This window comes from Cydia splendana, chromosome 11 (assembly GCF_910591565.1).
Source record: "Cydia splendana chromosome 11, ilCydSple1.2, whole genome shotgun sequence".
Classification (NCBI taxonomy): Eukaryota; Metazoa; Arthropoda; class Insecta; order Lepidoptera; family Tortricidae; genus Cydia; species Cydia splendana.
The window spans coordinates 14,949,232-14,966,173 of record NC_085970.1 but is presented as its reverse complement, the minus strand read 5'-3'; the positions used below and the strand labels follow the sequence as shown (position 1 = coordinate 14,966,173).

The window sequence follows — 16,942 nt, the reverse complement described above, 5'->3', positions numbered from 1 at the left end:
CAGCTATCTTGGGTAATGCTCTACCATGTGCTCGATCATGACGAATCGGGTGTCCAAAACAGCGTGTGCCTATGTTGCACCAAACCTGAGTTCCGCTAGGTACAACCAGGGTTCAGCATCAGCTCTATCTTGGGTACTACTCTCCTAAGTGCTCATCGAGACGAGTCCGATGACCAAAACAGCGTGTGCTTATGTTGTATTAAACCCGAGCTCCACTAGGTACTGCCAGGGTTCAGCATCAGCTATCTGCTAGCAGCCGCCAGCAACATGCTGAGGTGAGACCATTTCGTGGCACTTTTTCTTTTTTATGTTTCTCTGTATAAGTTTTTATTTTGTGTTTCTCCCCTCTCCCTCTCCCTCTCCCTCTCCCTCTCCCTCTCCCTCTCCCTCTCCCTCTCCCTCTCCCTCTCCCTCTCCCTCTCCCTCTCCCTCTCCCTCTCCCTCTCCCTCTCCCTCTCCCTCTCCCTCTCCCTCTCCCTCTCCCTCTCCCTCTCCCTCTCCCTCTCCCTCTCCCTCTCCCTCTCCCTCTCCCTCTCCCTCTCCCTCTCCCTCTCCCTCTCCCTCTCCCTCTCCCTCTCCCTCTCCCTCTCCCTCTCCCTCTCCCTCTCCCTCTCCCTCTCCCTCTCCCTCTCCCTCTCCCTCTCCCTCTCCCTCTCCCTCTCCCTCTCCCTCTCCCTCTCCCTCTCCCTCTCCCTCTCCCTCTCCCTCTCCCTCTCCCTCTCCCTCTCCCTCTCCCTCTCCCTCTCCCTCTCCCTCTCCCTCTCCCTCTCCCTCTCCCTCTCCCTCTCCCTCTCCCTCTCCCTCTCCCTCTCCCTCTCCCTCTCCCTCTCCCTCTCCCTCTCCCTCTCCCTCTCCCTCTCCCTCTCCCTCTCCCTCTCCCTCTCCCTCTCCCTCTCCCTCTCCCTCTCCCTCTCCCTCTCCCTCTCCCTCTCCCTCTCCCTCTCCCTCTCCCTCTCCCTCTCCCTCTCCCTCTCCCTCTCCCTCTCCCTCTCCCTCTCCCTCTCCCTCTCCCTCTCCCTCTCCCTCTCCCTCTCCCTCTCCCTCTCCCTCTCCCTCTCCCTCTCCCTCTCCCTCTCCCTCTCCCTCTCCCTCTCCCTCTCCCTCTCCCTCTCCCTCTCCCTCTCCCTCTCCCTCTCCCTCTCCCTCTCCCTCTCCCTCTCCCTCTCCCTCTCCCTCTCCCTCTCCCTCTCCCTCTCCCTCTCCCTCTCCCTCTCCCTCTCCCTCTCCCTCTCCCTCTCCCTCTCCCTCTCCCTCTCCCTCTCCCTCTCCCTCTCCCTCTCCCTCTCCCTCTCCCTCTCCCTCTCCCTCTCCCTCTCCCTCTCCCTCTCCCTCTCCCTCTCACTCTCCCTCTCCCTCTCCCTCTGCCTCTATTTCTATCTCTATTTCTATTTCCACCACCACAAGAATGCATAGATTGTCGAATAGTGCGTTATCTACGCCCGTCTCAAACAGGATAGATAGAGTTAGACCAAGAAAAATCTGCAGCGATTTTAAAAGCCCACGCAGTGCAAGTGTTATTCTGCCGTCATAATCCCGATAATTCACAACAAACACCGATAACGAACTCTGCGAAACATGAAGTCATAAATGTCCTGTGAAAAATGTCGTTCTGACTTTTTGACTATTTTAAGGTTAGGCTACAGGGCAAACCCTTAACCCGATCGTCTTTGTTTTAGGCTCAAATTGTAGCTGACTAAATTGTCCAGAGCCGTTTTTCTCAAATTTTTGATATCATTCTTCGTTTCCAAATTATCGAGCACCAAAATCAAAAATTCGGAAAAAATTGAATTTTATTTTCACTATTTCGACCATAACTTTTTTTGTTTTTGACTTTCTCGAATAATTATTTTTGCACCTTACAGCTCTCGTAATTATGCGTCTTTTGAGCCTATTTTTTAATATCATATCTTCACAACTTTCCGAGATATAAGGGGATCGCACTTTTTCGTGAAATCGGACCGTATACTGGAGCGAACGAAAAGACATTTCCAATGTCAATATACATATACCAACAGTCCAACAATAAACACGACTAGTCTAACTAGCTAGGCTAATCGTACGTGGATAGAACGATGTAAGCGCTGACACCTGTCCGCTCGAGAAACTGAAATCGGTGAAAAATAGAGATACTACTCCTAAAAATACGTGTGATACCTCATTAGATTCGTAATGTTGTCTAGAAAAATGTATTGGATGCGTTTATTAGCACACAAAAAATATCAAAAGTTATTAAACAAAAAAAGGGGAAAAAAGCAGATATTTCTTATTTCCCCAATATCTCAAAAAGTATTCATATTTAAGAAACCAAATTAATATTATAAAAGTGGAGGATATTCCCTATTAAAAAAGTCTATACTTGCAGAACTCTATCTCCATTATTTATACTTTTTATTCAACGCTGAACACAGACCTCCGCGCCTCATTTTCGGACAACGCGCGCGGCGTGAAAAAGCGCGTACGTAACATTAATAGTTATTTGTACAACAAGAGATCAAAGTTTGATATTTCTTCGAGAGCTTATTTTGAGTCCCGTGCAAGCGAAAGATTCTATAGTAGATTCACGAGCGTAGCGAGTGAATCTAATTTAGAATCTTGAGCGTAGTAAGGGACTCAAAAGCGCACGAGATGTAAATAACTTTGATCTCGTGTAGTACACAAAATTTTTCATCTCAGCAGTGAGAACATACCTATTAGGCAACTTGAAAAATGTAATCCTTCTTCATCACTGCACTTATGTTTTCTAAAGATATATAAACAATTAAGTTTAATTACCGCAATCGAACACAAAAACAAAATTTATAAAACATTTCAGTAAAATAATATGGAAATAACCACCAACTGACACTTCAAACGACAACTTTTTTTTGTAAAAAAAATTGTATGATACGGTCCGAATTGCGGATACGTACTATTTGTCAACTATGGTAGAAATACTTAAAAGTAAAATAATTAATTTTGCATGATAATCTGTATATTTATTGAGTTAATTATTTTAACTGTACAATAAAATACCTAAAATATAGTATTTTATTAGTTTTTATCAAATCTACAACTTTATTTTTATTAATTTATTATTAAGAATTCATACTCGTACGTGGTTTGGAACGATGCGGTCTGAAGTTTTTCGGGGGTCTATTATAAACCGTCAATATAGCGTTGAATGTCGTTTTAACTTTTTTTGTCTGTTTCTTTTTGCTAACAGTGTGAAAGGGACAGAGATAATAGAACCCAAGTATTTTGATCTTGTATTAGACCCCGCATGTTGAAATGACATTTGACTATAAAGGTCACTTGAATGTCATTTTGTCTCACTCAGAGAGCAAAATCGCATTTTGCTCACTGTTTTTACGAAGCAAAGTACCCTTGTTCGAGCTGCTGAGGTGAAAATATAATTTCAAAGATATTAAATAAGCATAAAAAAAATTGAAAAAAAATATGGTGTATTTTAAACATGTCAGAAAATGTATACCTGTAGAAATTTTTCTTAGTTATTTTTTTAACAAGTTAGGCAATTGTTAAATAACTCTTTATTGAAAACTAAACAAAAATGGTAAAATAAGTATCATATTTTTTTTTACTTTCTAAAGCCTTTCTCCCGTAATAAGATCAAAATAAATTTTAGAATAATATTGAAAATCAACAAAAAACTAATAATCAAGGTAAAATATAAAAAATATAACGTGCATTTTCCGCTTTGTAGCGAAAAGCGACTACAAACAGAGAACCCGACTGGCGGGCTGCTGGCATTTGATGACTGTGTTAAAAGTTGTTTCATTGTGTTCAGGCAAGGGCTAAACCTTGTATGTTACCTATTGTTGTTGTAAAAGTTCCTTTTTTTCTACATTTACTACTTTTTAGGGTTTCTTAGTCACCTAGAAACCCTTATAGTTTCGCCATGTCTGTCTGTCTGTCTGTCCGAGGCTTTGCTCCGTGGTCGTTAGTGCTAGAAAGCTGCAATTTGGCATGGCATGGATACATTATTCATGCATTGTGACAGAACGGTAAAAGAAAAACTAAAAAAAAAATTTTTTTGGGGTGGGCGCCTCTCATACAAAATGCTTCTTTGAAATTTTATTTTGCTTTGTCCCAATAGTGTGGGGTATCGTTGGATAGGTGTTTCAAAACGAATAAGGGTCTTCAAAAACCATTTTTTGATATAGTAAATATTTTCGGAAATAATCGCTCCGAAAGAAAAAAAAATGTGTGTCCCCCTCTCTAACTTTTGAGCAATGGGTCCAAAAAATATGAAAAAAAATCGTGAAACAAAAGTTTAATAAATATGTACTTTCAATGAAAACTATAGCGAACATGATCGGTCCAGTCGGTTTTGAGCTATTGCAAAAAATCTTCTTTTCTTAGTAAAAGTACTCCCTTATGCTTGTAATGTACTTACATGATACTTACCTACTATTAGCCCCTATTTGGCTTATTTTGACAGAATGGAAACTACGAAATCCTACACTGAGCATAGCCCGACATGCTCTTGGCCGATTATTCTTTAAATGTCCCGGTCTGAGTCCCCACACTTATGGCAACCCTATGCTAAGACCGAATTCGATAGTCTGCCACGGCGGAACTTGCCGAAAGTACGAAAAAGAAGGCCACTTCCGGTGCGAAAAAAGGGGGCTGATTTAACCCATCTGATACCGAAATAATAGTTATGGCAGCAGTTAGAAATTTACATGTAGAGACAGAAAAGCGAAGTCTGCCAGTATTTTTTTTGCCGGAAGTGCTTGGCAGACGCTCTCAAAGGTGGCCACCAGGACCCCTAATTTAACCCATCTGATACCACCATGAAACCAATTCCAGTCGGTAGGCATGAACCCTCATGTCAGGAATATATAAGTCTGCCAAGGCTTTTCCTGCCGAAACACCTTGGCATACGAGATTATGTGAGCAAGGTAACCATCGGTTACCCTACACTAACCCATCTGATACCACCATGAAACCAATTCCAGTCGGTAGGTATGAACCCCCATTTTAGGAATATATAAGTCTGCCAAGGTTTTTCCTGCCGAAACACCTTGGCAGACGAGATTATAAGCAAGATGACCATCGGTTACCGTACACTAACCCATGTGATACCACGATGAAACCAATTCCAGTCGGTAGGTATGAACTCTCAGTTCAGGAATATATAAGTCTGCCAGGGCTTTTCTTGCCGAAACACCTTGGCAGACGAGATTATGTTAGCAAGGTGTACATCAGGTACCCTACATCAACCCATCTGACACCAATTCCAGTCAGTAGGTATGAACCCGCATTTCAGGAATATATAAGTCTGCCAGGGCTTTTCCTGCCGAAACACCTTGGCAGACGAGATTATGTTAGCAAGGTGTACATCAGTTACCCTACATCAACCCATCTGATACCACCATGAAACCAATTCCAGTCGGTAGGTATGAACCCTATTATTTATAACTATTATTTCGGTATCAGATGGGTTAAATCAGCCCCCTTTTTTCGCACCGGAAGTGGCCTTCTTTTTCGTACTTTCGGCAAGTTCCGCCGTGGCAGACTATCGAATTCGGTCTTAGCATCACTTTTATGGGAAACCATTGTGCATTTCATCGTGGTATCAAGTCGGTTAGAAAATTTGCGGCCGGCTCTTCTACTACAGCTAGCCATATCGTCGCGTTGTCCACTTTGACAATTCATAAGCCTTATTGTAAAGGTGTAAGGTGCACAAATGGTTAGTGTAGCTGTTCGTACAATTCATAACCTAAGAAAGGTTCACTGACCTCCATCGATCATAATTATATACCTACCTACCTAATAGCTCACTTGGCCAATGAAAGGTTGCCATCCTCCGGACTTTTTGCTGCTTTGCGGAATGCGGCCGATAGCCATACAAACTAAATTAGTTCGATGGATGAAATATAGGGGCCTGTTTGAGTCGAGAGAGTGAAAGTAGATAACATGCCTATTGTATAACTATTTTTGCAGTAGCGTAACGCTTAACCTGTCTGTATCTAATTCCCAATAATGAAAAGTAACCATTATTAGGGCTACATATAAAAAAGTTAAAAAAGGAATCCTTATTACGAATTCAATATGTATAAGTAGACAGCTATTTGGATTTTTTCAAGCTAGACTATGTGATACACTACCTACTTATTTCAATTAATGTGGTTGACCAATTGGAACCTTTATCGGAAATGTATGCTACTTATACCCCAAACTTCCTTTCAAACAGTATAGGAAGGTATGTATATACTACATTTACCACATTATTGATAAAATTCCTTTCTATTTACCTAATACCCATCAGGAATGAGGTTATTTTAGAATCGACTCCTACACTTACCAGCAGCCAGGCTACCGCCGAGGCACAACAACGCGCAAACTACTAAAACCTTCATTGCTAAAGGTTAATAGAGCAAAGGCTACCAATACGGATATTCAAATGCCTTTTATTAATACCTCTACTATCTTATCTATTCTATGCAAAATATGGGATAGCAATGGCGTTTAGTTAAAAAGCTACGCCTTTATATACTGTTGTAATCTATTAGGTATATTTCGTGTTTAAACAACTGCTATCTTGATTGATAATTCAGCATTAAGGTTTTCATTGTATTCTCATCGTCTTCATAATTGTATAATGGTGGAATGTTCAAATTTCTACAATTATCGACGGAAGGTAGTGTGTAGGTACAGGTGTCGAAGAACACAGGAAAAACATATTTAATTAAACAAACGGGTCTACCGCGATATAATTTCATTGTTTTTAACCTTAAACTCCTACTTAATTCTATTTAATTTTGTTATTTATTTATTAAATATGTGTACAAAACGCGAGCGTTTAAAGTTATATGGGAATAAAACATCTTTTTCTCGCTCTCTCTTTAGTCTTTAATTTCAAAAGAATTGTAAAAAAAAATTCAGGCCTCATTTTTTTAAGGTGCCACACCTAAAAACCTTACGTAAACTAATAGTCTAACCAAGCTGTAATCAAGCTTAGGCTTAAGCCCCCTCCAGACTATGCGCGTGAATCGCAGGCGAAGCCGCGAACGCGAGTGTGGAGTCGATTTCGCTGTCTGCGAAAATCGACTCCACACTCGCGTTCGCGGCTTCGCCCGCGATTCACGCGCATAGTCTAGAGGGGGCTTTAGAACGCACTGCGATTAATTTCCTGCAGATTCTGAACCGCAAAATGTGTAAAGCCCTCCAGACTAATATGTGCGTCAATCGCGGCGCGACGTCGCGGAGCGAACATCGCGAAGTTGACGTATGACTCCACACTCGCGATTTCGCAGTTTGGTTTGCGGCAATATGGCGGAAAAGCATCAGCTGATCGAGTTTAACTGTTAGTTACCTATGGCATCATATGTGATTTAGCTGTTTTTCCATTTTGTTTTATTGTAAAACCGTATATATAGCTGCTTAATATAATAAGTATATCATAATATTCATAATATAATTAATATTTATCTTGCCACAGAGGAGCCAAAATATTGTGTAATGTGGAGTCTTGCAAGTTCGCGCTTCGCGTCTCCTTTGACGCGGGCCGAAATACCGACAAAAAACGGAGAACAAGGCGCGAAGGCGTGAACAATCTGCGAAATCGACGCCACACTCGCGTTCGCGGCTTCGCCCGCGATTCACGCGCATAGTCTGGAGGGCGCTTAACGTACGGCATGCTCATAGACTAGGAATCCTCTAGACCGAGTTTAGAGCAATTATTTCATGCAACCGATGATGCCAAAAATGCGGGGGTGCGCGGGACGAGGTGAGCGAAGTCCCGTGCCGTGATTGGTCAGTTCAAACGACGAACGCGTTCACGGACGTCACACAAAGACACTTTCGACTCGAACATAAATAAATAAATATTATAGGACATTTTTACGCAAATTGACTAAGCCCCACGGTAAGCTCAAGAAAGCTTGTGTTGTGGGTACTCAGACAACGATATACATAATATATAAATGGGTCAAACAGATCACTGTGTTGTCTTTCCTGTAGACATACACAAGAGTTAAGGGCTATAAAGGTTAATTTTCTTATTTAACCCTTATCCACGTGAAAAGGTCCTCCTTTTATTTAAAGAACTATGATAAAATCATTACTTACATGCCCACAAGCTGTTAACTATTGCCCACAGGAGAGAAAACTAGTGTGTTATCGCGAACAGTACATTTTTCTCTCCTGTGGGGAATAGTTTAACAGCTTGTGGGCATGTAAGCAATGATTTTATCATGGTTCTCTAAATAAAAGGAGGACCTTTTCACGTGGATAAGGGTTAAATAAGAAAATTAACCTTTATAGCCCTTAACTCTTGTGTATGTCTACAGGAAAGACATAACACAGTGATCTGTTTGACCCAAATACTTAAATACATAGAAAACAACCATGACTCAGGAACAAATATCTGTATCATCATACAAATAAATGCCCTCACCAGGATTCGAACCCGGAAGCATCGGCTTCATAGGCAGGGTCACTACCCACTAGGCCAGACTGGTTGTTGTTGTGTTGGTGGTTGTGTGAACATGGAGTAAAATTACCGTATGTTTGGCAGAGGGGGTAGCGCGACTATGCTAAGTCTGGAGGATGTTTTGTCTGTGGGCCTGCTTTATAAGCGCACGCACTTGCAAGACTAAAGCCGCAAGAAATTAGAGCGAGACCACACGAAATTATTAATCGCAGTGCGTCTGGTTATAACTAGAAACATACGGCATAATAAAAATTCACGCTTAACCGGTTGTTCCAAATAAAAATAGAAAAAGTACCTACAACTCATTTCACCCTGAAACCATTAACGCTCTCATTTTGTTCGAGCGCCAAAATAGTGGAGTGGGTCGTTTTACTATTATCCGCGCTTAAATTTAAATGGTTGCGGTTGCGCGTGTGATTTAAGTACCTACTATTAATAAAATTAAGTTGGCCGAAGGCCCGGGAGGTTATTACTCAAACACAGAACTAAAGTATGTGTCTAAATGCGAAGGCCGAAGGCCGAGCTCCGCGTAGAGCCGAACGAAGGCCCGAAGCGTCCGGGAGGTTTAGTGCTCAAACAAAGAACAATGGTACAAGTGTCTTTTTCCTTATCCAGACTTTCTCGTCGCTCAGCGACAATATTTTTTCGAATTCCGTATATTCATTTCCAATGTGCTCGATAGTCGTGTGAGGCACGAAATCTGTGAATTTTTAAAATATGTTCAACCTTGGATCTACAAATCCTGATGCTGCAGGGGCACTGCTTATCTTACCCGAAAGTCGTACAGACTTGCTAATTTAACTATATTATTGTTGCTATGAAACAAATCCTTAGTGACTTAATACTGACCTCGTACACTTCAGTTCTGATGCTGCAAGTTTACTGCCTACCTTAACCGCCACGATTGATAAAGTTCTGATTTCAAAGTAGGATTTAAAGTATTGGACAGGGGCATTTGCATTTAATAATGACCTCCAACTCCTCAGTCGTGATAATGCAAGGTAAGTGCCGACCATAATTGACCGGTTGGTAATTGTGTAAGTTTTAGGTAGAGGCATTTACGTTTCGTATTGACCTCCAACGCCCCTACGCGGTAGCGGCCCTACGCGGAGGTCGGCCTTCGGCCTTCGCAATAACGACACTTGTACCATTGTTCTTCGAGCACTAACCTTCCGGACGCTTCGGCCCTACGCGGAGGTCGGCCTTCGGCCTTCGCAATTAAGACACTTGTACCATTGTTCTTTGTTTGAGTACTAACCTCCCGAACGCTTCGGGCCTTCGGCCCTACGCGGAGCTCGGCCTTCGGCCTTCGCTTTTAGACACTTATACTTTAGTTCTGTGTTTGAGTACTAACCTACCGGACGCTTCGGGCCTTCGGCCCTACGAGGAGCTCGGCCTTCGGCCTTCGCAATAAAGACACTTGTACTATTGTCCTGTGTTTGAGCACTAACGTTCCGGTCGTTCCGGACGCTTCGGGCCTTCGGCCCTATGCGGAGGTCGGCCTTCGGCCTCCTCAATTAAGACACTTGTACCATTGTTCTTTGTTTGAGCACTAACCTCCCGGACGCTTCGCGGGCCTTCGGCCCTACGCGGAACTCGGCCTTCGGCCTTCACATTTAGACACTTATACTTTAGTTCTGTGTTTGAGTAATAACCTCCTGGACGCTTCGGGCCTTCGGCCCTACGCGGAGCTCGGCCTTCGGCCTTCGCAATAAAGACACTTGTACTATTGTTCTGTGTTTGAGCTCTAACCTTTCGGACGCTTCGGACCTTAGGGCCTACGCGGAGCTCGGCCTTCGGCCTTCGTAATAATGACACTTGTACCATTGTTCTGTGTTTGAGCACTAACCTTCCGGACGCTTTGGGCCTTCGGCCCTACACGGAGGTCGGCCTTCGGCCTTCGCAATAAAGACACTTGTACCATTGTTCTTTGAGCACTAACCTTTCGGGCGCTTCGGGCCTTCGGCCCTACGCGGAGGTCGGCCTTCGCAATTAAGACACTTGTACCATTGTTCTGTGTTTGAGCACTAACCTTCCGGACGCTTTGGGCCTTCGGCCCTACACGGAGGTCGGCCTTCGGCCTTCGCAATAAAGACACTTGTACCATTGTTCTTTGAGCACTAACCTTTCGGGCGCTTCGGGCCTTCGGCCCTACGCGGAGGTCGGCCTTCGCAATTAAGACACTTGTACCATTGTTCTGTGTTTGAGCACTAACCTTCCGGACGCTTTGGGCCTTCGGCCCTACGCGGAGGTCGGCCTTCGGCCTTCGCAATAAAGACACTTGTACCATTGTTCTTTGAGCACTAACCTTTCGGGCGCTTCGGGCCTTCGGCCCTACGCGGAGGTCGGCCTTCGCAATTAAGACACTTGTACCATTGTTCTGTGTTTGAGCACTAACTTTCCGGACGCTTTGGGCCTTCGGCCCTACGCGGAGGTCGGCCTTCGGCCTTCGCAATAAAGACACTTGTACCATTGTTCTTCGAGCACTAACCTTTCGGGCCTTCGGCCCTACGCGGAGGTCGGCCTTCGCAATTAAGACACTTGTACCATTGTTCTTTGTTTGAGCACTAACCTCCCGGACGCTTCGGGCCTTCGGCCCTACGCGGAGCTCGGCCTTCGGCCTTCGCATTTAGACACATACTTTAGTTCTGTGTTTGAGTAATAACCTCCCGGGCCTTCGGCCAACTTAATTTCATTAATAGTAGGTACTTAAATCACACGCGCAACCCTTTAAATTAGGGGATGGAAGCAACTTATAAAAATAAGTGAAATCCCACCAAAACATTTCATGTAAAGTGTTGCCAAGACTAAGCGCATAAAGCTTTTACACTAAAAAGTTATCAGATCCCGTAGTAGGTACCAAGACTTTTACTCTGTCAGTCCTAACTTTATAAGCTCTAACTGTATAAGGCCAACATCTTGGTCAAACAGTACGGCTTGGCCGTTTCGTTGCAGTCACATAAACACTCCCACGGTGGACTTGTTGTACAAAGTAGTAACACTGGTCATTCAAATTCTGAAAGTGTCATTACGGGATTGTCCATATGACAGCAACGAAACGGCCAAGCCGTACTGTTTGACCGAGATGTTGGCCTTATACAGTTAGAGCTTATAAAGTTAGGACTGACAGAGTAAAAGTCTTGGTACCTACTACGGGATCTGATAACTTTTTAGTGTAAAAGCTTTATGCCCCTAGTCTTGGCAACACTTTACATGAAATGTTTTGGTGGGATTTCTGTGTTTCGACGAGTCATTATAATAGCGCCATTAGGTAATTGTTTGTACATCTGTTTTCAGATTCCATAGCAACAGTCCAATGCCAATTTGAAAATCTTGGCTGCTATTGGCGGTTGGGTAGAAGGTTCGGATAACTTTTCACCGGTAAGAACATTATGATATAATATATCCAAGAATTCTGATATGACGACTCAGAATATCCAGGCTGAAATTTTAACCAACGTTCATACTTTGCGCAGCGACTTTATAGATCTTACTGAACGACTTTTATTGGGACCAATGCCGAAATCACGAAAAAATAATTGGCTGTCCCATAGAAATCAGCGGCACACGTCAGCCGGAATGTATGAAACAGCCAATTTTTTTTGTGATTTCGGCATTGGTCCCGTAATATAAGTTGTTCAGTATGATACTGACACTGATACTGATACTGATACTTGGGGTAGCTGCAGCAAGGACTAGGAAGAAGAGACTACGAGGGGGAGGCGAAGTTGAGGCAAAATAGCACTGGGAGCTCGCATGACTGGTGATTCAGCCTATAAGCGGCAGCGAATCGGTGCACTGTGTCAGCGTCACATCACACCGGCTAAGCCTCAGATGCTAAGTCAAACAAAGTACGCGTGCAAACCAGCTTATTAAGCAGCAACCCCTGCTACCCCGCCGTAGGCACCCGCAGCCTGCCCGAGACAGGACAGTAGCACCCAGTACCCAGTAGATTGAAAGCCTCGGCACTCGGCCACTACCGTTTTTGACCTATGTACCTATTTCTAGTTATTTAAATTAAAAACAAATCTTACGTTTTAAGTAAAAGTATAATAAACATTTTATGTTTAAATTAATTAGCGTTAAAGAATATTTAAATAATAACTATTAATGTACCTATCCATTAGTATCAATAAACTACTGAGAAAATATGTTTATTAACAGAAATAAAAGTATTAACAAAATAATTAAACTAAACATTAAAATTAAAACTAAAACTAAACTCTAACAACTATATACACATATTTACAAATAAAAAATTTTTACAAAAAAAAATAAACCGACTTCAAAAAGGATGAAATAAAATATTATCCTTTTTTATGTCTATGCGTTACCAACTGATATGTTTGAAGTCGGTGCCAAGCCAAATTTTGAAGCATACCATGACTTAGGTGCGATTCGATAAGGATGTACCTACGTTGGATTGCCTTACACGACGACAATGAACGTACTTTCTGTAGGTACAGTCGACGTTAAAAATATGTTTACACTTTTCGCCTTATTACAAAGGAGTAAGGTGCAAAAGTGCAAACATATCATTGACGTCGACTGGACCTAAGAACACACCTCAGAACACACGATCAAACCTTCTTGGCGCAGTCCGTACCATGTTTGTCGGCACATTAGTGTAAATATAAATGCATTTTTTTGCCGTCGTATTTTTTAAAGAGCATTTCTTACTAATGCTCGAACAGTCTATAGGACGCAAGTGTGGGATTGGGACTGAGTTATTTCCCGTCCCTTATCCAGAGGACTACATTTCAAAATATAAAACAATTCAAGGAATTTACCTTCTTGCCAAATTTCACCTAAAGCGGTTCAGTTGTTTAGCCATGAAAAGGCGACAAAGAGGCTGACAGAATCCTTTACATATTTATAATAATTATTAGTACAGTTCTAATGGGATTTATAGCCATAAAGCTGATTATTTTTGACTGGTATTGTTACTACTTGGCTTGGCACCGACTTCAAACATATCAGTTGGTAACGCATAGACATAAAAAAGGATAATATTTTATTTCATCCTTTTTGAAGTCGGTTTATTTTTTTTTGTAAAAAGTTTTTATTTTACCATTTTTAGTTTTAACGCATTGTTCGCAAGAGCGCGACGCATGAATGAAAAATAAGATCATGTTTAACACTAAATTCGTGTACATATTACTTTAGTAAATATGTAATCAGGAATTTTCTCGAGTCCGTCTGGGAAATTATAATTCCTGTCAACTCAATCTATCCGCCCGCCCCGCCTGACCCAATCCCTCAGCCCCCCGATCACTCAACCTCACAGCACATCAACCCCTGATCCAGGAACCCCTCGATCCTGAACCAGCAACCCTTCAACCGCCATTCCCCGACCCCTTAATCCCTGACCCCTTAACTCCTAACCCTAACCCCCGATGAGTAGCCTAACCAGCTTACCACGAGTTTGACATTGATATATTCGCTAGCATGTGTGTAACTTACTTCCTATGCATCTCGCTCGTACTAACCTTAGTGTGAGCGAGATGCATAAAAAGTTACATTTAGATGCATAAGACGTTAGCGAATATGTAAATATCAAACTCGTGGTAAGGCTACAGTTGCAGTACATCAAATTTGTGGTTTTCGGAAGCAAATGCTCGAGTTACTTTATAGAAAACCCCGGAATCACTTAACACGTGCCTTTAAAAATTGAGGAGTTCCCTCAATTCCTCATGGATTCCATCATCAGACCAGAACCAAAAATAATACGGAAACATTTTGGAGGTAACTTCTTCCAAACAAAAAAAGAATTACTCAAATCGGATCACAGTTGCCGGAGTAATCGCTGAACATACTTACATTTAAAGAAATCATCATCATTATCATCAAAATAATCATCATCATCAGGTCTACTTCATGAAATTGGTGGTTATCGGGAGAAAATGCTCGAGTTGCTTAAGAAAACGCCCAAAACACCATGCATGTGCCTTTAAAAACTGAGGAGTTCCCTCAATTCCTCATGGATCCCATCATCAGAACAGAACCAAATTAAAATGGGACCAACTCAGAGGTAGCTCCTTTCAAACAAAAAAAGAATTACTCAAATCGGACTACGGATGTCGGAGTAATCGGTGAACGTACATAAAAAAAAAAGAATATAGCCACAACCGAATACAGAACCTCCTCCTTCTATGAAATTGAAGTCGGTTAATAAAAAATCGGAGCTAGCTCGGCGCCGGATGGTAGGGTGCCCAGAAGGCTGGTGGCATTGTCGCGCTGAATGGCAATGCCAATTCGCTGGGCAAGGAAGTACCCAGCCCTCTGGTCACCCGTAGCATCATTAAGACGCTTCGTCAGCTCCCTAAATATGCTATATGCTCCGGGTCCCCAAGGCCCGAGGGTCTCCACCCCAAACGGCTCAAACATGCAACAAGAATCAATGGCTGCATATTTGCGCCGTTTGAGGTGCTCGGCCGTTGCGGCGGCCGTCCCGGCCTTGGTCGAGGTCCCTGAGGGGCCACCGCGAAAACAGAAATTCGCAAATTGCGGGGATCTTTCTCTTTTACTCCAATGAAGAAGTGACCGAGAAAAATGCCCGCAATTTTCGAACTTCGATTTTCGCGGTTATAGCCCTGGGAGGTGGGACTGCGCTAGACTACTTAATTAATTAATTATTATCCAAATTTATTATATTTATTATGTTTTTTTATCTTTCTATGTTTGTAAAATAATGTACTTACTTAAATATTCGTTTAAAATATAGACGGTCAAGCAAATCTTGTCAGTAAATAAGTGAAATCCCACCAAAACATTTCATGTAAAGTGTTCAATTGCAGTCGGGGACCTTTTAAATGGGAAAATGTCAATACATCAAGGTCCCCGACTGCAATTGAAATAAAATACACAGGTACAGTCACGATCCTAAATGAGCATAAAACTTTTGCGTTTGTTGTTTATAACCTTCACTAAACACTCATATTCTAATAATTTTTTACATTCATTAAGTTGAGTAACTAACACAACTAAAAATTATTTTTGTCTTTTCAGTTCGCTTTTTCGCAGTCGTGTTTTTTAATTTTTAATTCATTTATTTTATTTTATACTTTTTAGAATTTTTACATTCATTAAGTTGAGTAACTAACACAACTAAAAAATATTTTTATCTTTTCAGTTCGCTTTTTCGCAGTCGTGTTTTTAATTTTTTTATTTATTTAATTAATTTTGGGGTCATGATTTCGTTAATAATCATTTGAAGTCACTTTATATTACTTTTGCGAGGGCGTCCTCAGTACAGAAAGGCACGCAGAGCGCCGCATATATCGGGCTACGCCCGACTACTTTGGAACGCGTACAGTGCGCCACGAACGTCGGGCTACGCCCGACGCTTTGAGCAAGAGGGCACTGAAGGCGTCTTGGTAAGGGTACAGCGTGTCACGTATGTGGGCCTACGCCCGACACTTAGTATGAGAGAGTCAAAGGCGCCTGGCTTTGGACCGAGTGCAGCGCGCCACGTACGTCGGGCTACATCCCACTCTTTTACCATTAGGGCGCCGAAGGCGCCCGGCTTTAGAACGCGTACAACGCGCCTCGTACACGCCCGACGCTTTGAGTAAGAGGGCGCCGAAGGCGCCCGGCTTTGGTAACCGTACAGCGTGTCACGTACGTCGGGCTACGCCCGACACTTTTAGTATGAGAATGTTGAGGGGACTGGCTTTGGACCGCGTGCAGCGCGCCACGTACGTCGGGCTACGCCCGACGCTTTGAGTATGAGGCCGGCTTTGGTAATCATACAGCGTGTCACGCTACGCCCGATACTTTTAATATGAGAGAGTCGAAGGCGCCTGGCTTTGGACCGCTTGCAGCGCGCCACGTACATCGGGCTACGCCAGAACCTTTAAGTATGAGGGCGCCGAAAGCGCCCGGCTTTGGTATGCGTACAGCGTGTCACGTACGTCGGACTACGCCCGACGCTTTGAGCAAGAGGGCACTGAAGGCGTCTTGGTAAGGGTACAGCGTGTCACGTATGTGGGCCTACGCCCGACACTTAGTATGAGAGAGTCGAAGGCGCCTGGCTTCGGACCGAGTGCAGCGCGCCACGTACGTCGGGCTACATCCGACTCTTTTACCATTAGGGCGCCGAAGGCGCCCGGCTTTAGAACGCGTATAACGCGCCTCGTACACGCCCGACGCTTTGAGTAAGAGGGCGCCTTCGGCGCCCGACACTTTTAGTATGAGAAAGTAGAAGTCGCCTTAATCATACAGCTTGTCACGCTACACCCAATACTTTTAATATGAGAGATTTGAAGGTGCCTGGCTTTGGACTGCGTGCAGCGCGCCACGTACATCGGGCTACGCCAAAACCTTTAAGTGTGAGGGCGCCGAAGGTGCCCGGCTTTGGTATGCGTACAGCGTGTCACGTACGTCGGACTACGCCCGACACTTTTAGTATGAGAAAGTAGAAGTCGCCTGGCCTTGGACCGCGCGCAGTGCGCCACGTATGTACGTCGGGCTACGCCCGACTCTTTTAGTATGAGGGCGCCGAAG

The 16,942-nt window shown here is 43.3% G+C and overlaps 1 long non-coding RNA gene across 1 annotated transcript in view; it reads left to right on the top strand.

The window, feature by feature from the left end:
- The window catches only part of LOC134794986 (uncharacterized), a 207,723-nt gene that overhangs the window by 40,673 nt on the left and 150,108 nt on the right, over window positions 1-16,942 (top strand). The gene's annotated exons all lie outside the window — the stretch shown is intronic.